Source organism: Rattus norvegicus, chromosome 14 (assembly GCF_036323735.1).
Source record: "Rattus norvegicus strain BN/NHsdMcwi chromosome 14, GRCr8, whole genome shotgun sequence".
Classification (NCBI taxonomy): Eukaryota; Metazoa; Chordata; class Mammalia; order Rodentia; family Muridae; genus Rattus; species Rattus norvegicus.
The window spans coordinates 4,899,401-4,926,958 of NC_086032.1; the positions used below are offsets into that span (position 1 = coordinate 4,899,401).

A 27,558-nucleotide genomic window follows, 5' to 3' on the forward strand; every position below is an offset into this window, starting at 1 on the left:
AATTCCAAACAACCTGGCTGAGCGCTCACAGAACAGACCTGGCTAAGCGCTCACAGAACAGACCTGACTGAGCGCTCACAGAACAGACCTGGCTGAGCGCTCACAGAACAGACCTGGCTGAGCGCCCACAGAACAGACCTGGCTGAGCGCCCACAGAACAGACCTGGCTGAGCGCCCACAGAACAGACCTGGCTGAGCGCTCACAGAACCTGGCTGAGCGCTCACAGAACAGACCTGGCTGAGCGCTCACAGAACCTGGCTGAGCGCTCACAGAACAGACCTGGCCGAGCGCTCACAGAACAGACCTGGCTGAGCGCTCACAGAACCTGGCTGAGCGCTCACAGAACAGACCTGGCTGAGCGCTCACAGAACAGACCTGGCTGAGCGCTCACAGAACAGACAGAATAAGGCAGAACGAGACAAAATCAGACAGACAGACAGACGCCGGCCGGCTTACCTCCCAGTGGGTGGTCGGTGGTCCCTGGGTGGAGGATCTCCTTTCCCGGCCAATGCACCAAATGAAAAGCTCTCAGGGAGAACTTTCCCTCGGGATGGAGACCCTCCAACTTCAAAGACCAGACCGAGACACCACAGGATGCAATCAGCAAGAGGATTTGGTTTATTGTCGGGATACACAGGCACAGGCACCTGAGGGCGCTTCAGTCACTCGGGGGACTGGCGCGCCCCACGGAACCAAGGATGGGCTTTTTATAGGATTTTGGGGAGCAGAAACAAGCATACAGAAGCAGATGCATGGTTACAGGGATATAATTGGTGGATTCTAATATGGCAAGGGTTTAGCCCGGGGGCAAGTTTCCTAGCTACCTTCTTGGAACATAACGACTGACTCGGCCCCCCACCAGGGTGTGGGACCTCTCCCGGGGCTTTTTTTCATTGTCAGGTGCTCAACCGAAGTCGTCCTGTTGCCAGGCCTTCAACCAAACACATCCTGCTTGGCAGCCGCTGTGTACTCAGTGTTCTAACCTTTCCCTGAACCAGTCATCTTAAGTACAGCCTTGCAAAATGGCGTTACTGCTGCTAAGCTGGGGTCTTTCAGCCACAGTGAAAGGTAAAAGTTTTAAAGTTGCCCCCCTAGACACAAAGTTTAGAGCAGAAGAAACAGGTTGGGCCTCAGAATTGTATGTTCCACGAAGCCTCTCCTGGGAACTAACAGACCATGAAGTTAAACAGTCTGAGAAGCAGGAGACAGCTTCTCCTAGGAAACAATCTTGAAAAACAGAGAGTTTCTCCTCATGATTTTTCACTGGTATTCTTTACACTTTCCAATGACACCATCCCTGCCCCCTCGGTTGTGCTTTCTCCCTTTAAATACCCCTTCTCCCAGCCCCTTGGGGTCAAACTCCACTGCCGCTGCGTGGTATATGAGTCTCGACACCAGTGCACTGGTTCCTATCTATAAACCTCATGTGATTACAGCAAGGATAGTCTTGTGTCAGTTCTTGGGTGGTCGCTTCATCCCAAGATTTGAGTGAGGGTCTCCCCGCTCTGGGGATCTTTGAACAAGAGCTATTTCATATCATGAGAACCCTGTCTTTAATTATGGCTTTAATTATACCCAACGCCCTCAGTTAAGACTCCTGAACCATTACACATCACCACAGAGACGTATCCCTCTGTGCTGGCTATTTTTATGACAACTTGGTCATCAGAGAGCAAGGAACCTCAATTGAGAAAATGCCTCCATAAAATAATACTTTCTTAACTAGTGACTGATGGGGGAGGGCGCAGCTCATTATGGTGGTGCCATCCCTGGGCTGGTGGTCCTGGTTTCTGTGAGAAAGCACGATAAGAAAGCCATGTGAAGCAAGCCAGCACTCAGCACCCTCCATGGCCCTTCCAGCAGCTCCTACCTCCAGGTTCCTGCTCTGCATTAGATCCAGTCCTGACTTCCTTAAGTGGTGACCACCAGTGTGGAAGTGTAATCTGGATAAACCCTTTCCTCCCCAACTCGCTTTTTGCCATGGTGTTTTGTTTTAGCCACAGAAACTCTGAGACACTTCCCTTAAATCTCACTTCCTCAATGAGCTGACTGGGAATGTTTTTATAGTCACTCAGTATGTGTGGGCTTTGGCTTGTTTGTTTTGACATAGTGTCTTTTGTAGCCCAGGTTAGCCTCAAGCATAGTATGGAGCTGAGCATAACCTTGAACCTGATCTTCCCACCGCCAATCACGGATCATTGGCCATTTCATTCTCACTGTAGAGATGGAACTGATACCAATGGATGTAAAATTTTCTAGGACAAATTCTCCTTTTCCAGGTTAATTAAATTGATGAATTATGTCTCATGATTTTTATGGGTGAGACGAACTAGCATGCAATACTTCCTAATGTTAGTTTGGGGCTTGGACTCTGTAGTTTATCTTGTTGTTTTGTCAATTTTTAAAAACCATCGCTGATTTACAGAATGAGATACCAAAATTTTAAAAAGGAAAACTTCATTGGATACTTTACACGAAAGTTGCTTTTCTATAATTTTATTTTTAAAAATATACAATTCCATATATAATGCATTTCAGCCATTTCCCCCTCCGTCCCACCTCTCTCATTTTCCTTACACTCCCTTCAAATACTCTTCTTTACAAGTCTCTTTCTCACATCCACATCTTTGTCTTATGACCCACAGAGTTTAAACAGGGCTGTGTGTGGGATCAGAGTGTTCCGGACTTTCCACTGGAGTCTCTAGGCTCAAATGTGAACATACATGTGAAATCAATGACTGCCTCTCCCCCATGATCTGCCAGTAGCCAATAGTTGAGCAGAATGGGGGATGGACCCATTGAGTTCTCCTCTGCTCCTTCTGTGCTGATGAGGGATCCAGTCTTCTGTAGGTAGCCGTAGAGTTGAGACACAGACCATGGTTGCCTTGGCTGTGCAGGACCACAATATTGCATTTCCACTCCTTCTCATATTCTGGCTCTTGCACTCTTTCTACTCTACAATGCTCTGAGCTATAGACGGCACGCAATAGGTGTCCTGTTGGAGATAAGCACTGGAGTGTCCCTTAGCCCTGTACTGTGAGCAGCCATGAGTCTCTACATTCATCAGTGTTCACAGCAGAGGGATCCTCTCTGGGTCAGGCTGGATGTAGCATTTGTCCAGGAATACAATTACAGACATACAGAAGATACTTTGGTATTTAGTTAAACAACTGAAGAAAATTCCTCCCCCGCGATCTAAGAACTTCTAATGTCTTAACCTGTAATAACTGCACATAGGTAATTGTTAAGAGGATAATCATTATACAAGCTAAAGCCAGGTGATTCTCCCAGAAGCCCCACGATGAGAGATCGATGCCCTGGATCGTCAAGAATTCTTCACCAGCACATCTGTAATTCAACACACACAAAGGTAATGTCAGAGTTTATTCAATATATTTATTGTTGCTTCCCTTAAAAACTCATAATTTCAGCACATTAAAATTTTCATGAAAATTTTCTCCCTTTTATTTAAATGACAGTCGTCATGATATGCTTAGGAATTTGTTATGTAATAAGACAATTAACTGAAACTACTTGAGTCAGGCACCTGAGTTAATTTCAAAAACTATCCAGAGAAGAGTAGCTACCATATCTACTTGAAAGCCTGTAGGATGGAGACCTAATAACCACGGCAGCTTTACACAACTGCACTGTGATCCAACTCTGTTCACTTCATGGTGTTATTTGTTTCTAAATCCATAATGCTGCTCTCTACGAAGGGGAAAAGCATGGCAAAAGGACAGATTGTTAACCCTGGTCTTACCGGCAGGTCCCCTCTAAGTCTAATGCTAATTCTATGCCCCATCATGACCCTGAGCTCAAGCTTACATTACATAGTTATGGCATCTACTGAGTTCTTCCATCCTGTCTTCTGGACAGAAGTTTTGTCCAAGGAACTCATTGTGCAGCAAAGCCTGTAACAAAAGCAGGAGCAGGGAAAGGAAAACAGACTTATATTTCATTTTCATATGTTTCCAAAGAATAAACACAGCTATATCTTCAAGTACAATCTTTACCACTATTTGTAAAACATTAAAAAACAAAAACCTCAACCACGTTCACAGTCCGCTCAGTCCACCAGTGTCCCCATCTGGACTGCTCCAGAATCCAAAGGCTTATGATTGAAATAATGATGTTTCCCGTTGACTAAAATGTGAAATCTCTAACTAAATTACCCCACGCATCCTCCTTCTTTGCCCTCTAATTTTGCAACCATAAGAGCTATGATTAAAACAATACTATTGGGTTATAGGAGGAATATGTTCTTGCTTGTTTTCATCAAAACCAGCTGTAATTATGGGAGTAAAAGAACATTAAGATGCACTCCACTGCAGAGAAAGCGTGAGAGCCAATATAGCTGTGAGTATTACATGGTTTCTGTTTCCGGTAATTTCCTGATATGAACTATACATCGTACTCTCTGACCCGGTCATCAATTCTTCACTGGACAGAAATACTGTGGTTCCTTTTTAAAAATTGTATTGTCTATCTTTCCTCTTTGCTCTGAACTTTCTCTCCCCCTTCAGTTCTCAAATAACACGTGACATGGGAAAGGCACAGGTGACTTACTGACCTGAGGCCAAGTTAAACTAACAGGAAATTGTTCCTCTTTTGCTCCTGGAAGGACATTCCTAGGCAGGAACTGGTTAGAGATTATTGCTGATGGAAGGACCGGGTGGGACTCATTTTGGTTACTATAATTGGAGACCCCAAGTAGAGTGACAGAGAGGACAGCTTACCTTAAATCCATAATGAAGAATGCTAAAGTACTGAATCCATGAGAGCTGAGGCAGGAGGCTTCCGGAATATAGTGATAAGCCTGAAAAGATCTACAAAGAGCAGAACCAGTCCAGTGACTAAGAATCCTAGACAGTAACTTCCTCTTCAAGACCCCCACATCCTTCTGACCATCGCTGCTCTTGGCCTTCAGACCAGATCTTTAAAAACATTCTTTCAGTTAACTCTAATCCAAAGCCTGCACTCTTGGCAAAGCCAGGGTTCTCTGTGGTTTTTGAAGGAAGACCCTGTCACCCCACTCTGCAGAATCCAAACCATAGAGATGCTTATGCTGTCTTCAAGATGGCATGTAATCCGCACACACCCTTAACGCTTTAAATACCTCCATGCAACATACTTTTAATCATCCCAGATTCCTTATTAGATGTAATTCATGTAGCTACGTAGTTTATATTGTGTAATACTTGGAGTGGCGATATTCAGAACAGAAACATTATTTGATATATAGTTTAATATATTGTTAATATATGATTAGTTGAATCTCTGACAATATTACAAGTCAAGTGTAGTTACTTTTCTAATAAAACTAGGGACAGTTAGGAGCATATCCTGAAAGAATGCTTTCTTGGCTCATTTTATGTCAACTTGACAAAAAACTAAATTCAGTAGAATGGAGGGAATCTCAATTAAGAAAATGTCTCTATAAAACCATTTGGAGTCAAGTCAAAGGGACATTTTTTATTATTGATTAATAGGGCAGAGTCCAGCCCATTGTGGGTGTTACCATCCCTAAGCTGTGGTCCTGGTTTCTATAAGAAACAGGCTGAGCAAGCCATAGGGAGCAATCCCATAAGCAACACCCCTCCATTGCCTCTATATCATCAGTTCCTGCCTCACTGTTCCTGCTAAACGTGAGTTTCTGCCATGACCCCCTTTGCCAATGAACATATACAAGTATAACCTTAATAACCCTTTCTTCCCTAACATACTTGAGGCATAGTGTTCCCTTCCAGTAGTAGAAACCCTCACTAGGATGAACACTGAGCATCCTACACGCACTTCCACTTCCACAAACCAACAAGACGTTATTTATAAGAGTGTTGACTCTGTTCATGACCAGGAGTAATTTGGTATTCAATTAATCTACAGCCTTAAGACAATTTCAAGCCTAGAACTGATAAACTATGCTGATGAAGAACAGCAGAAAAAGTGCCCAATCCCTCATTTTAAAAGGCTACCAAACAGAATCATACAGAGTTGCCAGAAAGGACTGATGGGGATAAACAAGAGACAGTTCATACTTGTCCTGTCTCATCTTCAGTATACCAGAATAGTCAGAGGAATGACAGTGTGTGTGCATTCAGACTTGACCTGAACAAATGCTTATGTATAAAATACGACATTCAGCTTCAGAACTAGTTTTTAAGGTCACATATAGAAAATGTATACAATGACCAGTTGTCCTAATGTCTTAATTGCTGTGATAAAACACTGTGACAACACACACAGAAGTCAGAGCCTTTTCTAAACACAAATTATAAACATAATGGGAAAGAAATGAGGGGGGAAATTTCATTTACAGTAACTTCAAAAATGGGGAAGTGAATATCTTGGAAAAAATCCAACCAAGTGAAATATTTCTACAATAAAATGTTAAGAAACTGAAAATAAATAAATCGAAGAAGATACTAAAAGACAGAAAGACGTCCTATGCTTATATTCTATAAGATAAATATTATGAAACCTGCATCCAAAAAAAAGCAGTCATTAGATTCAATGCAGTCCCCATCAAACTTCCAATATAAATCACAAAAATTGAAAAAAAACCCTCAAATCTCACATAGAAATACAAAGAAAACCCCCAAACAAACAAACAAACAAACAAAACAAACAAAAAAAACAGATTAGCAAGAACAATGCTGAATAATAACAACAACAAGACTGCTGGAGATATCACTACCCACTAGGGGGGTCACCACCCACTGGGGGGATCACCACCTACTGCAGGGATCACCACCCACTGCAGGGATCACCACCCACTTGAGGGATCACCACCCACTGCAAGGATCACCACCCACTGGAGGGATCACAACCCTTTGGTGAGAGGATTCATCCCCCGCTTGTATGAGGAATAATTCATCTTCTCCACTGATAGGAGTGTTTCTGGAGGTTTGCCTGGACATCTGGGAAAAAGAGCAGCAGACTCTAGCAAGCTTTATCACCACATGTGCCCTTCTCTTATAAAGAATCGTGCATGCCCTTTGCTCTGTAGGATCAGTGTCCCATTCAAATCGAAGGATGCCTGAACCAGTGATTCCCTGCCTCACAAGCTTAACAAAGTGAACTCTAGCAACACTAGAGTGCTGTTAGGATGCTCCTGAGAATTAACTTTAAAGGCTGCCTGCATGATTCAAAGGGGAAAACTTGGGACATGTGAATTTGTCCCAAGAAAGCTTTCGGCTTTTTTTCTAAGTAAGTCTAAGACTTGATACTCACAGTTGAATACTTAGTAGAAAAGCTGCTTTAGTTACAATGAAAAATTTTTATTATCATTTCTAAAAATCATAAACAAGATTTTTAAATTATTAAGGCTTTTCCTGTGTGAGACCATCCGTTTCCCTGAGCATCGTTATGTTGAGACCCCCTCTGGAACCTTCTGAACGGTGGTTTCAGTTCACATCTCAGGAAAGGGGCCCTCACAGTTTAGCTTCATTTTGTTTTCTGTTTTGTTTTGTTTGGTCCCCTAGCAGGAAATGATGGGCTGGTAATTTTAGCAGAGAAATCTTGGCGAAACTGTAATCTAAGAGAGTTTCCCTGGGGAGAAGGCCTATAGATCTGCTGACATGCAGGAGGGCATTGGTTTCCCTTCTTTGATGGACAGAGACCCACAACATCAGTAGAAGGTGATGGATTGACGCAGAGACCCCCAACATGCAGAGGAAAGAGACTGCAAAGGATCCAACCCTGAACAGGAAATCTGCATCGCATCTCTCCTCCCAAGGCTTACGGATCACGGTGAGGTCAGGTGAAAGATTGTAAGAGCCAGAAGCAGTGGGTAACTACAGTGAAGCAGGGCCATCCAGTCACAATTGTGCAGTGACATATGTGAATGCAAAACAGTTGTGACAACATGTGAAACACTTGACCTAGATCAAGGCAGCAGCATCCCAGCATGGAAGTGAGAGGTGGACATGAAGTCCCACCCTTAGCTGGAGAGCTATTGGTAGCTGCTGGCTGCTGGGAATTGGGAGCCATTTTTCTTTAAATATGAAGCCTCTGGAAGCCAGACTTTGCTTCAGTATATGGCCCTATACACAGGCACCCGTAGACAGTCTACGGTGGCCCTCTTTATAAAAAGAGAAACAAAGCATGAGGCGGGATAGGAGGAGAACTGAGCGTGACAGGAAATGGAGCAGCTGCTTTTCAGATGCTCATACGGCGCCACTTGTAGAAGTTTGTTCAGCCTTCACTTTCCAGAGTGATGAGAGTCCATCTTGGCAGGGGGTTATGGCAGCAGGCGGCAGGCATGGATGTGGGATGAGGAAGCCGAATGCTCACGTGTTCCCATGAATGCACAAAGCAGGGAGAGATTCACAAGTGGGGCAAGACTATGACCATCCAATGCTGCCCAGTGACATACTTTCCCTATCAGGTCTCTACCTCACACAGCACAAGCAATTGTGAACCCAGCATCCCCTAAGGCTCAGGGACATTTCTCATTCAAAAATCCCCACGGAAGAGGAATTTGGTAGCAGGGAGAAGAATAGGGGTGGACTGGATCACCACACCTTACTTATATTTATATACCTCAAACAAGATTTAAATAAAAACATATTTATTGAAGATTTACGTCACTGGATGGCCATATGTATATGACCATATAGATAGGAAATAGAAACAAACTGAGCACTTTCTCAAAGCCACGCATCTCCCATTGCCAAGCTACAGGATGTCCTTGCACCAGAAGAAATGATGCAAATTGTAACACATTCAGTAGTTCTGTTCATCTGCTCTGCTTGGTGGGAAAGTGTAGAATCTGGTTCGCTTGTCTGTTGATTCCTATACACTAAGGGTATCATTTATGGATCTAAGACTGAACAATCATTTCTACAGAGATGAGCAGACATATGCTAACACAGAAGTCTGACTTACTGCTGAGGACTCTGGAATCTCCCGCTGTTTCTAATGCTTTTCAGGACACAAGGGAGCCCTGAGAGAGCCTCCTCCTGATGAACACTTACATTATCTTGACCCTTGCTTTCCCATTAGAGACCAATGAATAAACCAGGTCATCTCTGCTGTAGCTAACATGGCAGCAAATCTCTTACACCAGCATGAAGCAAGGCAGCAATCTGCTCCCTCAGTGAGGGAATCGGCCAACCGCAGCCTTTACTGAATTCCAAATTATTATGGTTTCTAATACAGTCCCAGGAAATGTCTTTTAAGAACCCACTAGAAATGGCCTGTTAGCTACATCCTAGGACTGACATTAGAGCAACAGTCACAGAAGAGGAAGAAGAGGAGGAGGGGAAGAGGAGGAGGAGAAGGAGGAGGAGGGGAAGAGGAGGAGGAGAAGGAGGAGGAGGGGAAGAGGAGGAGGAGGAGGAGGAGGGGAAGAGGAGGAGGAGGAGGAGGAGGAGGAGGAGGAGGAGGAGGAAAGGCAGCTCCTCCTCTATGACAATAAGCTTTAGCATGTGGCTTCATGTCCCAAGTACTGATTTATCAAGCAGGCTACATGTTCAACAAGAACAGAGGAAGTTTTTTTTCTCTTAGGAAAACATTCACCAAGATCAAAAACTCAGGTGACAGCAAATGCTGGCGAGATGTGGAGAAAGAGGAACACTCCTCCATTGTTGGTGGGATTGTAGACTGGTACAACCATTCTGGAAATCAGTCTGGAGGTTCCTCAGAAAATTGGACATTGAACTACCTGAGGATCCAGCTATACCTCTCTTGGGCATATACCCAAAAGCTGCCCCAACATATAACAAAGACACATGCTCCACTATGTTCAAAACAGCCTTATTTATAACAGCCAGAAGCTGGAAAGAACCCAGATGCCCTTCAACAGAGGAATGGATACAGAAAATGTGGTACATCTACACAATGGAATATAACTCAGCTATCAAAAACAATGACTTTATGAAATTCATAGGCAAGTGGATGGAACTGGAAAATATCATCCTGAGTGAGGTAACCCAATCACAGAAAAACACACATGGTATGCACTCATTGATAAGTGGCTATTAGCCAAATGCTTGAATTGCCCTAGATGCACAGAACACATGAAACTCAAGAAGGATGACTAAAATGCGAATGCTTCACTCCTTCTTTAAAAGGGGAACAAGAAGACCCTTGGGAGGGAATAGGGAGGCAAAATTTAGAACAGAGGCAGAAGGAACACCCATTCAGAGCCTGCCCCACATGTGACCCATACATATACAGCCACCCAATTAGATAAGATGGATGAAGCAAAGAAGTGCAGGCAGACAGGAACCGGATGTACATCTCTCCTGAGAGACACAGCCAGAATACAGCAAATATATAGGCGAATGCCAGCAGCAAATCACTGAACTGAGTACGGAACCCCCATTGAGGGAATCAGAGAAAGGACTGGAAGAGCTTGAAGGGGCTGGAGACCCCATATGAACAACAATGTCAAGCAACCAGAGCTTCCAGGGACTAAGCCACTACCCAAAGACTATACATGGACTGACCCTGGGCTCCATCCTCATAGGTAGCAATGAATAGCCTAGTAAGAGCACCAGTGGAAGGGGAAGCCCTTGGTCCTGCCAAGACTGAACCCCCAGTGAACGTGATTGTTGGGCGGAGGGTGGTAATGAGGGGAGGATGGGGAGGGGAACACCCATATAGAAGGGGAGGTGGAGGGGCTAGGGGGATGTTGGCCTGGAAACTGGGAAAGGGAATAACAATCGAAATGTAAATAAGAAATACTCAAGTTAATAAAGAAAAAAAAAAGAAGAAAAGAAAACACTCACGTGCATCAACACAAAGTAGATGGGCTCAACCAATTTTGGGACAGCCTCTGCATTCTTCCCGGTTCTTATAGACAGTGGCAGGGAGCTGACAGAAAAAAACAGCATCATGACGGTAAATAGCATAGCAAAGAAAGAGCTCATGCTCATTCTTCCTCCTTAAAGAAAAAAAATGAATTAGTCCAGCTACCCAAGTCAGGAGAACTGTACATTGTTCAAATAATACTTTAATAATCACAGGAACTGGTAACCATTCTAAAGCCACCCAACTACTCTGGGTCTCCCCTTTCATTATGTCCTTTCATGTGACCACAGAGAGTTATTAGACAGGTTTTTTATTCTATTTTTAAATGTGTATTTATTGTGTCTGTGTGGAAGTATGCCACACGTGTGCAGTTTCCCTATGGTGGCCAGAAGACAGCATCAGATCTTTCACAGCAGGAGTTCCAAGCCTTTGAAAGCTGACCAATGACGTGTGTGCTGGGAACCAGATGTGGTGACCCTGGAAGAGCAGCAAGTAGTCTTATCTGATGAGTCACCTACCCAGCCCCCATATGGCTTTCCTTCCTGACTCACCCGAAAAGTACCTTTCCATATAACACATGTTCTCATTTATACATAGTTAAGAACATCTTACGAGATCCCGACCTGGAGAGCTACAGGTACCACAGTTAGCCAAATTCTATGCCTTCTCTCACAGGAGACTCACCAGAGAAAACACTCCTGTCCACGTCCCCCTGTGTTTATTATAATTCCATTCATAAGGAAATTGAGATCAGGATTGTGCTGGTTAGTTTTTACCCATCTATTACAAGCTAGGGCCATGTGGGAAGAGGAACCTCAAGGAACAAATGCTTCTGGCCTTTATCACAAGCACTTGAGAGGCGGAGGCAGGTAAATCACTGTGAGTTCAAGGCTACCCTGATCTGCAGAGAGAGTCCAGACAGCCAGGGCTTGATACAGAGAATCTGTATGTTGGAAAGGAAAAGAAGAATAAACTACTCTGGGTTCCAATTTCATCAGTTCCTTCCACGTGACCACAGAGAATTCATATGCAGGGTTTTTAATTCTATTTTAAAATACGGGGTGCATGCGCCGTGCTGTGCCCCTGTCTTTAGGAGCAAGCCAGCTAGTAGGAAGCATTATTCTGTGGCCTCAGCTTCAGCTCCTGCCTCCAGGTTCCTGCTCGAGTTCCCACCCCGACTTCCTTTCTTGATGTGTGGTAAGTCGTCTAAGGCAACGATTTGAACAACCTTGCAGCTGGTGGTTTTCACACCTAGCGACGGGAGGGTGCCTCCAGCTTTATTTTTCTCTAGGAAATGGCACAACTACAGAGGAGGGCAGTAAGCTTCATAAGCTGATTCATAATCTTTACAGAGCTGATGCATGAGTCATAAATAGTTGTTTTTTTTATAATAGTCACAGGGAAACAAGATGGAATCTGGGGGAGCTGAATTCCATCCCTAATTGTTTAGAAATTATTCTTATTATTATCATGGTGTGGATATGGGTGTGTGTGTGTGTCATGGTGTGTGTGTTGTTTGTGGGCCATGGTGTTCATGCACCAGGGTGTGTCTATGGGACTGTGTGCATTTGCAATGGTGTGCATATGTCAGTGTGTGTGTGTGTGTGTGTGTGTGTGTGATGGTGTTCATGTGCCATGGTATGAATATGGGACTGTGTACACGTGCCAGGGTGTGCATATGTCATGGTGTGCATATTTGATGGTGTTCATGTGCCATGGTATAGATACAGGACTGTGTGCATGTGCCAGGGTGTGCATATGACATGCCATGCATGTGTGATTGTGTGTATGTGGCATGGAGTGCATATGTCATGGTGTGTGATGCGATGGTCTACAAGTGTCATGGTGTGTTCCATGGTGTGCATGTATCATGGTGTTTACTGTCAGGTTTGTATGTGCCACTGTACGCATGTATCATGGTGTGCAGGTGCCATGGTGTGCATCTGTCATGATGTACATGTGTCACAGTGTGTGTGTGGTATGGTTTTCATGCGTCATGGTGTGCATTTGGCATGGTATACATGTATCACGATGTGCATGTGTCAGAGAGTGAACGTGTTAGGATTTTCATGTGCCATGGTGTGCATTTATCATAGTGTGAATGTCATGGTGTGTATGTGCCAGAGTATGCACCTATCACTATACGCATGTGTCATAGTATACATGTGTTATGGTGTGCATGTGTCACGGTGTGCAAGTATTGTGTTTATGTCTCACACTGTGCTTATGCCATGGTGTGTATGTGCCATAGTATACATCTGTCATAGTGTGCGTGTGACATAGTGTGCACGTGTAATGGTGTGCATATGCCATGTTCTGCATGCATCATGGTGTGCACATGTGTTGATAATCATGTGTCATGGTGTTCATTGGCCATTCGTACATGAGCCATGGTCTGCATGTGTCATGGTGTGTGTGTGTCATGCTTTACGTGTGTCAAGATATGCATAAATACTGGTGTGATTATGGCTGGTATGCATGTGTCTGGTGTGCATGTGTCATAGTGTACATGTGTAATAGTGTACATGTGTCATGCTGTGCATGTGTCATTCTGTGCATGTGCCATGGTATACCTGTATCCTGGTGTGTACATGTGTCCTGCTGTGCTTGTGTTATGGTGTGTGTGTATCATGGTGTGCACATGTGTCAGGCTGTGTATGTGCCATTGTATATGTGTATCATGGTGTGCACATGTGTCATTGTGCACATGTGTCATGCTGTGCTTGTGTTATGGTATACGTGTATCCTGGTGTGCACATGTGTCATACTGTGTTTGTGTTATGGTACAGGTGTATCATTGTGTGTACATGTAATAGTGTACATGTTTCATGCTGTGCATGTGTCAGGCTGTGCATGTGCCATGGTATACGTGTATCATGGTATGCACATGTGTCATTGGGCACATGTGTCATGCTCTGCTTGTGTTATTGTATACATGTATCATGGTGTGCACATGTGTCATGCTGTGCTTGTGTCATGGTATAGGTGTATCCTGGTGTGCACATGTGTCATGATGTGCATGGTCATGGTATACATGTGTGCTGGTGTGCTTGTGTCCTGGTGAGGATGACTTTCTGGAGTGATTTCTCTTCTACTTTGGATTCTGAGTATCAGATTAAGGTTGTCAGGCTTGCAGGACAAGAAAATTTATCCAGAAGCCATACTATGGCCTAAATGACTGATTCTAGATGATGAATATTTTATTAAATGAACTCTAAGCTTTATCTGCAGTCATTTAGAAATGATGTATGTGTATGTTAAAAATTTGGAAATTCTAGAGTCGAGGATGAAGCCTAACCATAAAACACAAAAATGTGCACAAGTTCTAAGTAACTATCTCTATCATTTCCTTTCAACAAACCCCATCCACTGTCCTCCTTCTTGGCAAACTGGTACCATAAAACAGTGTACACATTAGTCTCCTTACACACATACATGTGTATGAGGTATTATCCACTTTTCAATATTTTACTCACATAAAGACACATACAAAAACAAAAATATATGACTTAGCTAGAGATGTGTCTCAGTGATTCAGAGCATGTGCCATTCTCGCAGAGGCCCTGGATTCAGTGCCCAGCACCCACATGGTAGCTCACATTCCCCTGTAACACCAGTTCTAGGTGATTTAGCATCCTCCTCTGGTCTCCCAGGTGCTGCATTCAGTTAGGACACACACACACACATACACAAACACACACACAGAAAAAGAGGAGGGCACAAACACACAAAAGAAAATTAATCTTTAAAATACATATGGAGAGATAACTAATAATAAATGTTGGTCCATTAGCTCTGCCTCAAATTTGAGAGCTATTTCTACATTCGTCATAATGTACAAAATCAGTAAGAACAAAGTTTCATAAACAGCTTTTGGTGTTTTTTTGTTAAGGAGTCTTGGAGACTGTACTCACATCAATCACCTATTGTAGACCACACACAGTGGAGAAACCATTTCTCACTTTAAGACATATCACGGTTGTACAAAGCAAAACATGCTCATCAAAGCCTAAAGATGCATTCTCTGGTTTTGTTGCTCACCTGCTATGAAGTATGTTATAAGAGTAAATATCATATTTGACAACAGTCTTCTGGGTATTAGCTCAGCCAGCAATTTCCCAAAGAAATAGGATGACACTCTGTAGTATCCACTGGTGTGCTCATATCTATAGAAACAAAAGTCCTCGTTATACATCCATAGATTGATCCAACAAGCACAGGTGAGGTGATGGGTAGTCTGACCTCTGATACTACAGGGAGACTATGAAGACAGTGTCCTTGTGCTCCAGGCTGACTCCCATACACCTCCCATTCTTTGAACCAGCATCTCTAGGCCACCACCCTTGTGGCATTCTCACTGTGACTCCCATCAAAGAAATCCCATTTGGTCCACTAGGCCACAGAGCAGCCCCCATGGGGAAACAGTCTGATGTTTGCACTCTCCTCAGAGACTCTGCTCCTCTGAGGCTGGCTCCCTGAAGTACTTCAGCTCTCAGTACCTCACTTCAGGCAGTAGTCATGGAGACTCCTCTCCATGCCCTTCTTATGAGGAAGGTGACACTGGCCCTCTGAGGTCACCCTACAGCCTCTACATCCTTCTCTTCTGCATCTCTCATTTAAGGAAAGACTTCTTCCTCCAATAATCTCACTTTACAACCATGAAAACTTACCAGTTACCACACCTAGTCCTTCCCCTTCCTAGCAGCTACCCCTAAGCCATTCCAAACTCCAGGCTCGTCCCTGCCGGTGTCTTCATTACATCTCTGATTTTGTTTTGTTTTGTTTTTGAGAAAGGACCACTAGTGCAGGCTGACCTCAAACTCCATGTGTAGCTAAAATGGCCATCCTCCTGTCCCATCCCCAAGTTCTAGAATTATGAAATATCTCCCTGCTGAGGCTAATGTGGTACTGTGAGTCTTCCCCAGGGTTTCATATGCTAAGCAAGCACTCTACCAACTGAGCTATGCCCTCCGCTCCTCTCTGATGATTATTTTCTTGGCATGCGCTTGTAGGCAAATGTGAGTTTTTAGCATAGACCACACGGGAAGTCTTCTTCCATGTTTGACAAGCACAGGAGAGCAGACAGCTGTTCACTATAGAGCATCTCTCTGGCTCTTTCTTACCCTTCGTCCAAGGACGGTACACACCCTCGTTCCTGTGCAGGTTTAGCTCTCCAGCTCCAATTTCCTGTAAACCACTACTCTAAAGCTCTATCAGAAATCTGACATCATTTTAGGGATGCATGAATGATTTTCATCTTCCTACTGCTGCTTTGTCTACAGCACTGAGACCTGGTGACCACACCCCAACTTCCAACTTCCACTGAGCTGCAGATACCTCTGCTCTTGAATACCCACCCATTTCTTCAGTTAATATTAGTAATCTCTATACATACTTTGAAACACATGGTACCACGTGATAAACACACAATTTCATAATTTATTTTTTCAACCAAAACAAACCAGGAGAAATACCGGTAACTCATGAGATAAAGCTCAAGGTCCAACTGTGAATGTAGTGGTTTTGATCACCAGTGGCTGATGCCTGTTGCAGCAGGGGCTACTCACAGAAAGTGATCCCTGTCAATCACAAAGAGCTCCCCTGAAGCCAAACTTGTGATTCACTGGAAGATTGTGAGCAGGTAAAAGAGGCCGGCTCTGTTGAGAGAGAATGGAGGAAAAGCAAACAGCAAATTCAACATTAAGACAGTTTCCTCCCAACACAGCTTGCTCTGTACATTAAATGACATTGCACAGATATTTCTTTTAGATAGGTGATAGATAGATAGATAGATGATAGATAGATAGATGATATCGATATATAGATGACAGATAGATATGTTAGATCCATAGATAGATGATAGACAGACAGACAGACGGATGGATGATAGATGATTGATATCAATAGATTGAAGACAAAGTTAGATGATTGATAGACAAATAGATTAGATCCATAGATAGATGATAGATGATTGATATTGATGGATGATTGATAGATGGATGGATAGATAGATAGATAGATAGATAGATAGATAGATAGCAGGCCGGCCTGGAGAGGTGACTTCACAGTAAAGAGTGCTTGCAACAGACCCAGGTTTGCACCCACAGGGAAGGTCACAACCATCTGTCACTAGAGTTGCAGGGGATCCTGTACCAGCTAGTTTCATGTCAATTTGACAAAGCTAGAATTATCTGAGAGGAGAGAACTGAGAAAATGCTTCCAAAAGATCCAGTTGTAGGCAAGCCTGCAGAACATTTTCCTAATTAGGGATTGACATAGGAGAGCCCAGTCCACTGTGGTTGGTACCATCCCTGGGCTGTGGTCCTGGGTTCTATAGGAAAGCAGGCTGAGCAATTCATGGAGAACAAGCCAGGAAACAGCACCTTCCATGATCTCTGCCTGAGTTCCTGCTTCCAGGTTGCTGCCCTGTGTGAGATATTGTCTTGACTTACTTCAGTGATGGACTACAATGTGGAAATAAAAGCAATCAAACCCTTTCCTCCCTAACTTGGCTTTAGGTCATGGTGTTTCAATGCAGTAAGAGTGACCTCAGCTGAGACGGGATCTGATGCCTTTATCTGATCATCATGGCACCAAGGCACACACATAGTACACAGAGAGATGTGCATGTAAACACTATACGTGTAAAAAATTAAATAAATAGTTTTTAAAAGAAAGAAAGGAAAAATGTAGAACTGTTCTGATTTTTAAAATTATCCCTCAGAAAGTGTGAGTCCCATGAAGTATCTATGGGTTGAAGTATGTCTTCTAAAAATTCAACCATTTGATAATGTTCCCTGATATAATGACCTTTTAGTGTGTCTTTTGGGAATTAATTAGCTTTAGATGAAATGACAAGAGTAGAGCCCCACAGTGTGGTCTGTGTCCTCATTAGGGGAAGACTCAGCAATGCCGCCTCTGCCATGATAGGACCCTGAGAGAAAGTGCCCAGACAGGAAGAGACCATGGCAGAAGCCTCCCCTTAGACTCTCACACTGCAATGTACGGACACATTTAGTTTTAAATCCCCTGAGCCTGTGGTATTTAGACATGGTACCCCAACCCTCCACTTCAGTTTGACTAACAAAATTTAAGTATCATTCCTAATATACAGAAAAAGAAAGCAAAATAAAACTCCAAGGGGTTTTCACATTCAGTTAGCCACTTTGCTTTCACAGATGAAGAAGAATGAGACAGCGGAGGGAATCTCCTCTCAAGAGCTGGGGACATCACCACAGAGTTGACATAGGTGATTATTAAAGATGATCCTTAAAGATGATTATTCCTAAAATAGGACAACCATCTTCCTGAAAAGTTTCAAAGTCTCCTAAGAGTGCAAAAAAATGAATTCAGGCATGCATATTTATGAAGAAATAATTTGAGTTCATATAATACTGAATAGAAGGGAATAAAACCCCCCTGCTGTCTTGTGTTTACTGGACACACGTGTCAAGTTCCTCTAAGACAAATGGTGTGATTGGGGTCCTAACATCCTGGCACATATGATAGTCAGGGGTCAGTGACTCTCCTTACACAGGTACATAGTGGATGGATACCCAGATCAGATAAGGAGACCTTATTAGAGACAAGAACTTGGGAGGCAGGCTGCTGTAGACTGAGGCTAGCCTGGGCTACAGCACAATTCTGGGCCTGTCAGGTTACAACTTTGGTCCTGCTTTAAAGGATCAAATAAGAGCAGAGGACCCAGGCACCCATGACAGAACACAGCAGCAGGCCTGGGCTCTTCCTTGTCTCCTCAGGAGCCAATTCTGCTTTTCAAGGCTCATTCTCTCTCTCTGTCTCTCTCTGTCTCTCTCTGTCTCTCTCTGTCTCTCTCTGTCTCTCTCCCTCCTTCCCTCCCTCCCTCCTTCCCTCTCTCCTACTTCCCTCCGTCCCTCCCTCTCTTTCCCCACCCTTCCACTCCCCCACACATGTGATCTCAGGTGGCAGGTATCCCTCCCCTCCAATAAATTTTCCTCCAGTTCCCATCTGTGTTTTCATTTTTTATTGACAAAACCAAGAATTTAGAAAGGAAACCGTGTGTCCCTGGCTACAGTTACCTATGTGCCACATCTACCTAGTGATCTGATTTTTAAAATATTTTAATTATACATTAACAAATTATAGTTAAATGTATAAGGTAAAAAAGAAATATAATACATGAAAACTTCTGTGAAATAATTTAATCAAACTAAATGACGTGATACCCACCTCTACATCTCTATGGTACTACTTCATTTGAAATATGTTCTCAGAAACTTTGAGGTGTGTATTGTGTTTGCTGGATTGAATGTGCCATACAATTTGTTTCAGTGGAAGAGAATGTTACTTCTCCAGGTAAATGGATTTTGTACTCTCAGCCCACATGTGTCTCTTCCATGCACACCTCTGGCAGTTGCCACTGTCAACCAGGCTGTCTGGAGGTGAATTGCTTACAGTCCACATGTATGTGAAACGTGTGCTTGCCTCTCTGTGTCCTTAGATTACTTTACTTTGCATGATTTCTTTAAATCTTCAATTCTATCCTTTGCTGTTGAAATTCCCATTTTGAAGATAAGCACACTACAATTCTCATTTTCTTTGCCAGTTTTCTGTTGGCAGACGCTTAAATCCCTTAACTTGGTTACTGTGTGTAATGCTCCAATGTACATCAGACTACAGATGCATTCGGGGAAAATAATTTCAGATGTTTGTTAATATGCTGTGATGGTTTGTATATGCTTGGGCCAAGGAGTGGCACTATTAGGAGGTGTGGCGCTGTTGGAATATGTGTGTCCCTGTGGGTGTGACCTTTAAGACCCTTATCCTAGCTGCCTGGAAGTCAGTCTTCCACTAGCAGCCTTCAGATGAAAATGTAGAACTTTCAGCTCCTCCTGCACCGTGCCTGCCTGGATGCTGCCATGCTCCCACCTTGATGATAATGGACTGAAGCTCTGAACCTGTAAGCCAGCCCTAATTAAATGTTCTTTTAAAACTTGCCTGGATCATGGTATCTGTTCACAGCAGTAAAATCCTAACTAAGACCTATGCAGAGGATGAACTTCTGGGTCTAATTATTGCTTTTAATGCCACTGTTTCCCTATTCTGTTGCCATCTCAACCCTATAAGGCTGTGGAGCCAAAAGTGCTCATATGCCACAAAATTAAGAGCCAGTTCTGAGTTATACCAATTGAACGAAGTGCAAAGGCAGCCCTAGATCCAAACATGAGAGGTGACTAGTGATGGTTTAAATAGTAATATTCACCCTGAAAATAATTCAGTGGGTGGTGCTGAGGAACTGTTTCTAACTGTCCTGCTTGGGTTTCTTTTGCTGTGGTGAACACTATAACCAAAGCAACCTTGGGAAATGAAATTTAATCTGCGGTACATATCCCAAGTAATAGTTCATCCCCAAGGGAAGTCAGAGCAGGAATTCAAGGCAGGAACTTGGAGGCAGGAATGGAAGCTGAGTCTATGGAGGAATCTTCCTATTACATTGTTCCCTATGGCTTGCTCAGCCTGCTGTCTCATACAACTAAGAACCACAAGCCCAGGGTTGTCACTGCTGCCAATGGGCTGGCCTCAACCACGTCAATGATCAATCAAGAAAATGCCCCACAGACGTGCCTACAGTCAATCCAACAGAGGCATTTTCTCAATTGTCGTTCATTAGCCCCACATGACTCTCTAGCTTGTGCCAAGTAGACAAGCAACTGACAAGCCCACCAACTGAAAGCAAACAAACAAAAACACTACTTAGGAAACATGAAACAAACCACACACAAAGGCCATTTTCACGCAGTCCAATTTCTTCTTAAACACTGTGAGAGAGGAAGTGAAAAATACAAATTGAGAGTATTTAACTCTTTTTAAAAATCTTTGGAGAAACAGCTAGTAAAGGTCTTCCTTATGGCTTCATTTTCCAAGAGCATTTCCACTTCAGGTTTTTCAGGGTTTATTTCTGAACGATTTCTGTGACAGTGTCTACACCTGTGACCTAAGCTGTGTTGGACTGAGGTGTGCCCTCTACACAGTCATAAGCCAAGTCCTAGCAGGACTAGAAAGTGTTCAGACTTCAGAGAGGATGCCTGGAAATAGCTGTAACAATTGTCTCTGTGCAGACTGATGACCAATTCACAGAGGAGGAAACTCACTGAAGAACTGGTTTTCTTCTTCTTTCTTTCAAAACTCATTGCCTTTTTCTACACGTCAAACTGATTTGTGGGGCTGGGCAGGTGACCTGTTCAGAAGTGTCTGCCATGCAACCACGAAGACCTGAGTTCAGGTCCTTGAGCCCATGTAAAAGCCAGGCACACACTTACACCTGTACTACACAGATGTAGGATACAGAGGTGGATCTTTGAGCTCATTAGCAAGTCAGCCCAGCCAATCATTGAGCTATAAGTTGAGTGAGAAACATGTCTTGAAAGAGACAGTATAGAGTCATCAAGGAAAACAAGCCTCAACCTTCTGGCCTCCACATAGAGACACGCGTATGCTGACCCACATGTACATGTATACACACCTACATGAACAGGGATGAAGCATACACTAGAGTATATGTAAAACTTGCAGCACTACACACTTACACTCATACACACAATCATGCACACTAACACACAGTCTTTCTCACACATACACATTCTCATACACACACACACACTCACTAACATTCTCACACATACATAATACACTCACACATTGACAGATACCTCACATACACACGCTCACACAAATCTTTTCTATCATACACACACTCATACACATGAACATACATGCACACACATGTATACACACACACACACACACACACACACACACACACACACACCAGAAGCTTCCTGAAGTTTCTTTAGTTTTCAAAACTCTCTGGCCATTGTGAAGTACCTTGCTCTGTTTTGAGCACAGTTTTGAGCAAAGCATTTACCTTACATAAATTTCAGTGAGAATTCTGAGAAGGGTACTGCTGCTGACAAAATATGTGTGGAATATGCTATAGTTTAACATAAAAGGACACCTTTTTGTGCAGATCTTTCACTTGCTTGGTTAGAGTCATACCAAGGTATTTTATATTATTTGTGACTATTGTGAAGGGTGACGTCTCCCTAATTACTTTCTCAGCCTGTTTATCCTTTGAGTGGAGGAAGGTTACTGATTCATTTGAGTTAATTTTGTATCCAAGCATTTTGCTCATTTTGCTTAAGTTATTTATCAGGTTTAGGAGTTCTCTGGTGGAATTTTTGGAGTCACTTAAGTATACTAGCATATTCTTCACAGAGTTAGAAAAAGCAATTTGCAAATTCATTGGGAATAACAAAAAACCCAGGATACCAAAGACTATTCTCAACAATAAAAGAACTTCTGGGGGAAATCACCATCCCTAATCTCAAGCTGTATTACAGAGCAATAGTGATAAAAACTGTATAGTATTGGTATAGCAGGTAGATCAATAGAATAGAACTGAAGACCCAGAAATGAACCCACACACCTCTGGTCACTTGATCTTTGACAAATGAGTTAAAACCAAACAGTGGAAAAAAGATAGCATTTTCAACAAATGGTGCTGGTTCAACTGGAGGTCAGCTTGTAGAAGAATGCAGATTGATCCCTGCTTATCACCCTGTACAAAGCTTAAGTCCAAATGGATCAATGACCCCCACATAAAACCAGATACACTCAAACTAATAGAAGAAAAAGTGGTGAAAAGCCTCAAACACATGGGCACTGGAGAATTGCTACTGAAGAGAACACCAATGGCTTATGCTCTAAGATCAAGAATCAATAAATAGGACTTCATAAAATTGCAAAGCTTCTGTAATGCAAAGGACACTGTCGTTAAGACATAATGGCAAACAACAGATTGGGAAAAGATCTTTACCAATCCTACATGTGATAGAGGGCTAATATCAAATATATAGAAAGAACTCATGAAGTTAGACTCCAGAGAATCAAAGAACCCTATTTTTAAAAGGGGTACAGAGCTAAACAAAGATTTCTCAAATGAGGAATATTGAATGACTGAGAAGCACCTAAAGAAATGTCCAGCATCTTTAGTCATCATAGAAATAAAAATCAAAACAACTCTGAGATTCCACGACACACCAGTCCGAATGGCTAAGATCAAAAAATCAGGTGACAGCAGACTCTGGCAAGAATGTGGAGAAAGAGGAATACTCCTCCATTGTTAGTGGGATTGCAAGCTGGTACAACCACTCTGGAAATCAGTCTGGAATTTCCTCAGAAAATTGGACATAGTACTCCCTGAGGACCCAGATATACCACTCCTGGGCATATACACAAAAGATGTGCCAACATATAAGAAGGACACATGCTCCACTATGTTCATAGCAGTTTTATTTATAATAGCCAGAAGCTGGAAAGATCACAGATGCCCTTCAACAGAGGAATAAATACAGAAAATGTGGTACATCTACACAATGGAGTTCTAGTCAGCTATTAAAAACAATGACTTCGGGGCTGGGGATTTAGCTCAGTGGTAGAGTGCTTACCTAGGAAGCGCAAGGCCCTGGGTTCGGTCCCCAGCTGCGGAAAAAAAAACAAAACAAAACAAAACAAAAAAAAACAATGACTTCATGAAATTCATAGGCAAATGGATGGAACTAGAAAATATCATCCTGAGTTAGGTAATCCAATCACAAAAGAACACACATGGCACACACTCACTGATAAGTGGATATTACCCCAAAAGCTCAGAATACTCAAGATACAATCCACAGACTACATGAAGCTCAAAAAGAAAGATGACCAAAGTGTGGATGCTTTAGTCCTTCCTAGAAGGGGGAACAAAATATTTATAGGAGGAAATATGGAAACAGTTTGGAGCAGAGACCAAAGGGAAGGCTATAGAGAGACTCCCACACTTGGTCCCACAAACAGTCACAAGACCCAGACACTATTGCAGATGCTAAGAAGTGCATGCTGACAGGAGCCTAATACAGCTGTCTCCTTAGAGCTCACAGCCAACCATTGGTTCCCAATGGAGAAGTTATAGAAAGGACTGAAGGACATGAAAGAGTTTGCAACTCCCTAGGAAGAACAATAATGTCAACCAACCAGAGCTCCCAGGGACTAAACCACCAACCAAACAGTACACATGGAGGGACCCATGGCTCCAGCCCCATGTGTAGCAGAGGAGGGCCTTGTGGGGCATCAATGGGTGGAGAGGCCTTTGGTCCTGTGAAGGCTTGATGCTCCATTGTAGGAGAATGCCAAATGGGCAGGTGGGAGGGAGTGGGTGGTTGGGTGGGCAAGTACCCTCATAGAAGCAGGAATATGGGGTTTATGTAGGGGAAACCGGGAAAGAGGATAACATCTGAAATGTAAATAAAGAAAATGTCCAATTAAAAACAGAGGATATCTTTAAGACCACATGATAACTCAAACTAGACAACAACCATAATAATGACAGCTATATGCGAAGTCAGCCTAACTGAATCCCATCTTTTACCCAGCACTCACATTCAAACAAACCAAATGTATTTAGGAAAATGGACCCGAAGCCACAAATGCAGAATAGATAGGTAAGCTAAAGGCATCCCTGCACCAAGGGCACTAACAACAGACTAAAAAGGCAACACACAGAAGGGGAGAAAATGTGTGTGCATCATGTATGTGGTGAGGGGTTCATATTTCAGGAGCAAAAATAACTATAACTTAATAGGAAAGTATAATCCAAGTCCAGTGAGATGGTTTAGAAGGTAAGATAACTATGCCAAGCTTGATGACCTGCAAGCAATCCCTGAAGCCCAAGTGGTGGGCAGATCAGCTCTTGTAAATTGCCCTCTGTCTTCCACATGCATACTGTAGGACATACATGCCCACACACATACACACACTAAATAAATAAATAAGCAAACAAATAAATAAATAAATTTGGAATGAAAAGAAAATATTCTAATTTAAAATGGGAAAAGGGGTTCTACAAAGAATTCATAAAGCATCCAATTCCTTCTTCTAAGCAAGAAAGAATATGTTTATGTGAGAATGTAGACATACTTCAGCCCTTGTGTTCTGCCGGTAAGAATATAAAACAGTACAGTGGAGTGGAGACAGGATAGCAGTACCTCAAATAACACAATGGCTGTACAGTATATCAACTCTTGCCCTCTACCTTAAGGTCAAAATTCCAGGGCCTAAACACATGTATTGCACACTTGGCAGCATCTTTCCTAGCACACAAAAGTAAGAAAAAACAGCATTTCCAAGCACAAACGAATGAGAAGCAACAGCATGTGCACACAATAGACAATTATTCTGCCTCATAGAGTCCGAGAAATCCCTACACATGCCCTTTTAATGAGCCCTGAAGACTTTACACTAATGGAATCAAGTCGACCAGAACAAACAAGGACCTTATCAAACCGATAACAAACCACAAATGCATCATGACTCCAATTCAGGGTCCCATATTAGTCAGATTCAAAGGCAGAGAATAGAGTGGTGGTTGCCAGGAATTGAGAGTAATTTGTTTTGCTGTGTGTGTGTGTGTGTGTGTGTGTGTGTGTGTGTGTGTGTGTGTCTTCTTCCAGAACTATGGGACTCCATGTAGGAAGGTGAAGAATTGCCCTTACGTTTAGATTGTGGCTAGAGTTACATACACCAAAACCGTTTCCTCTTTTTGGGCTGCCTTATCTAGCCGTGAGAGGAGGGTATATGACAAGTCTTCTTGAAGCTTTTTATTCCATGTTTGGTTGGTGTCACTGGGAGGCCTGCTCTTTCTTTGGAGAAGAGATGGGGGTGCATCTGGGAGAGAGAGGAGGTAGGGTGAGAGCCTGGGGGGAGCAGAGGGAGGGAAAATGTGGCAGGGATGGAATATATAAGATGAGGATTTAAAAATGTGAACAATGGCATGGTATGTATAGGATCCACACACAAATACAGGAAACATGAGCTCTCCCGCTCGGCCTTCAATATACAGCACACCCGACCACCTAATGAATGCCTACTTGTCACGAATTCCAAGTCTCAGTGGATATATAAATAAGCTTGACAAAAAAGACAGCACTGTCTCAAAATCAGGACCCAAATTTGCTTACCTTATCTGGACTTCATTACAATCATTTCTCAGGACCTGGGATGCGATGCCTATCACTGCTGCCAGTATGGCTGTCATAACAACCTATCAAAGAGAAAATGAGAAAAAAGGGAAGTTTCCATTAGGAGTAGAAAGTACTCAACACGTTGTCCATTACTTTAAGATACATGGTTTCTAATCATATCTGACAGTATATTTTGACCAGAATCCTGGGAGAATACAAAACGCATATGTTTATAGACTGATAGCATGTTAAATGGAAAGTTGAGGGCCCTGCAATCTGAAGCCCAAACAGTACAGACTCTGGAAAAGTGAAGGTTTCTCCCTATACACCAGGAGGCTGGTGAGTGAAGGTAAATAATAAAATTAAAATCCACTCATGACAGTGTCTAACACTGCATTTGTGTGCTGAGAGGGGGTGAGCTTGTCCTGACGTGTGGAACCTCTGGGAAGTCTGTGCCTGTACAACAGGGAGCATTACAGCTGCCAGCCTGTATTCCCATGGCCAGCTCTGCAGCACCCAGTGCTTCTGCTGTCCATCATCTCTGTCAGTGCTGCTCTATCACATCAGCAGAGGGGGCCTGTGCTCAATGAGTCTCACTCCTCTCCTCCTAACCCTCAGCTCCCCATGTACTCTGTGCAGACAGCTCATAGAAAGGCTGCACAGCTTCTGGTCTGAGGGTCAAATGGCTTTAAAACAGGCTTCACTTAGCTAAGGTGTGAGGTGACACGATGCTGCAACTCATTTGAGATATTCTGTTATTTATTTCGTTCCTTTTTAAAAACAAGAAATTATAATCTAAAGGAAAATATTCTTTCATGAAACATGATAACTTAAATTGAAAACTCAAATCCAGGGCTTGGAGGTCTGGCCCAGCTGTTAAGAACATTTGTGAGACACCAACCGGACCAGAAGGGACCCGTTCAACAGTTCTCTGCACCCAAATCCAGTGGGAGGGAGAGCTAAACCTTCAGAGGGGCAGACACACCAGGGAAGCCCAAAGAGACTACACTCTGCCCACATTTCTGACTCCAGAGGAAAATACCTAACATCTGGGATCCTGGTGCATGGGGGCATAGGGAAAAGGCAGCGCAGTCCCTCCTAGTTGCCACCCTCACAGAGATCTCAAAAGCAGCCCCCCCCCACGAGCAACTTCAGACGTGGAACCATGGGAAAGACCAACTTTTCTGCTCCAAGTGACCTGCCTGGTGGACTAAGGACACAGGCCCACAGGAACAGCTTGAAGACTAGAAGACAGGAAACACTACACAACTGAAAACAGAACACTCTGTTCCCATAACTGGCTGAAAGATAACAGGAAAACAGGTCTATGGCACTCCAGACACACAGGCCTATAGGATGATCTAGCCACTGTCAGAAATAGCAGAACAAGGTAACACCAGAGACATCCTGATGGCGAGAGGCAAGCACAGGAACCCAAGCAATAGAAACCAATACTACATGGCATCATTGGAGCCTAATTCTCACACCAAAGCAAACACTGAATATCCAAACATGCCAGAAAAGCAAGATCTAGATTTAAAATCACATTTGATCATGATGATGGAGGACTTCAAGAAAGACATGAAGAACTCCCTTAGAGAAACACAGGAAAACATAAATAAACAAGTAGAAGCCTATACAGAGGAATCACAAAAATCCGTGAAAGAATTCCAGGAAAACACAATCAAACAGGTGAAGGAATTAAAAATGGAAATAGAAACAATGAAGAAAGCAGAAAGGGAAACAACCCTGGATATAGAA

At 43.1% G+C, this 27,558-nt stretch overlaps 2 long non-coding RNA genes across 2 annotated transcripts; both read right to left on the reverse strand.

Moving 5' to 3' along the window:
• Positions 1–2,481: 2,481 nt before the first annotated feature.
• On the reverse strand, positions 2,482–6,672 carry LOC134481816 (uncharacterized). Its single transcript, XR_010057660.1, has 2 exons — positions 3,830–6,672; positions 2,482–3,349 (listed from the first exon to the last, which is right to left on the reverse strand). It is a non-coding gene; the product is annotated as an uncharacterized LOC134481816 (long non-coding RNA).
• Positions 6,673–14,805: 8,133 nt separating this feature from the next.
• On the reverse strand, positions 14,806–26,020 carry LOC134481815 (uncharacterized). The gene is made up of 3 exons (XR_010057658.1): positions 25,795–26,020; positions 16,327–16,416; positions 14,806–14,925 (listed from the first exon to the last, which is right to left on the reverse strand). It is a non-coding gene; the product is annotated as an uncharacterized LOC134481815 (long non-coding RNA).
• Between the last annotated feature and the right edge of the window lie 1,538 nt (positions 26,021–27,558).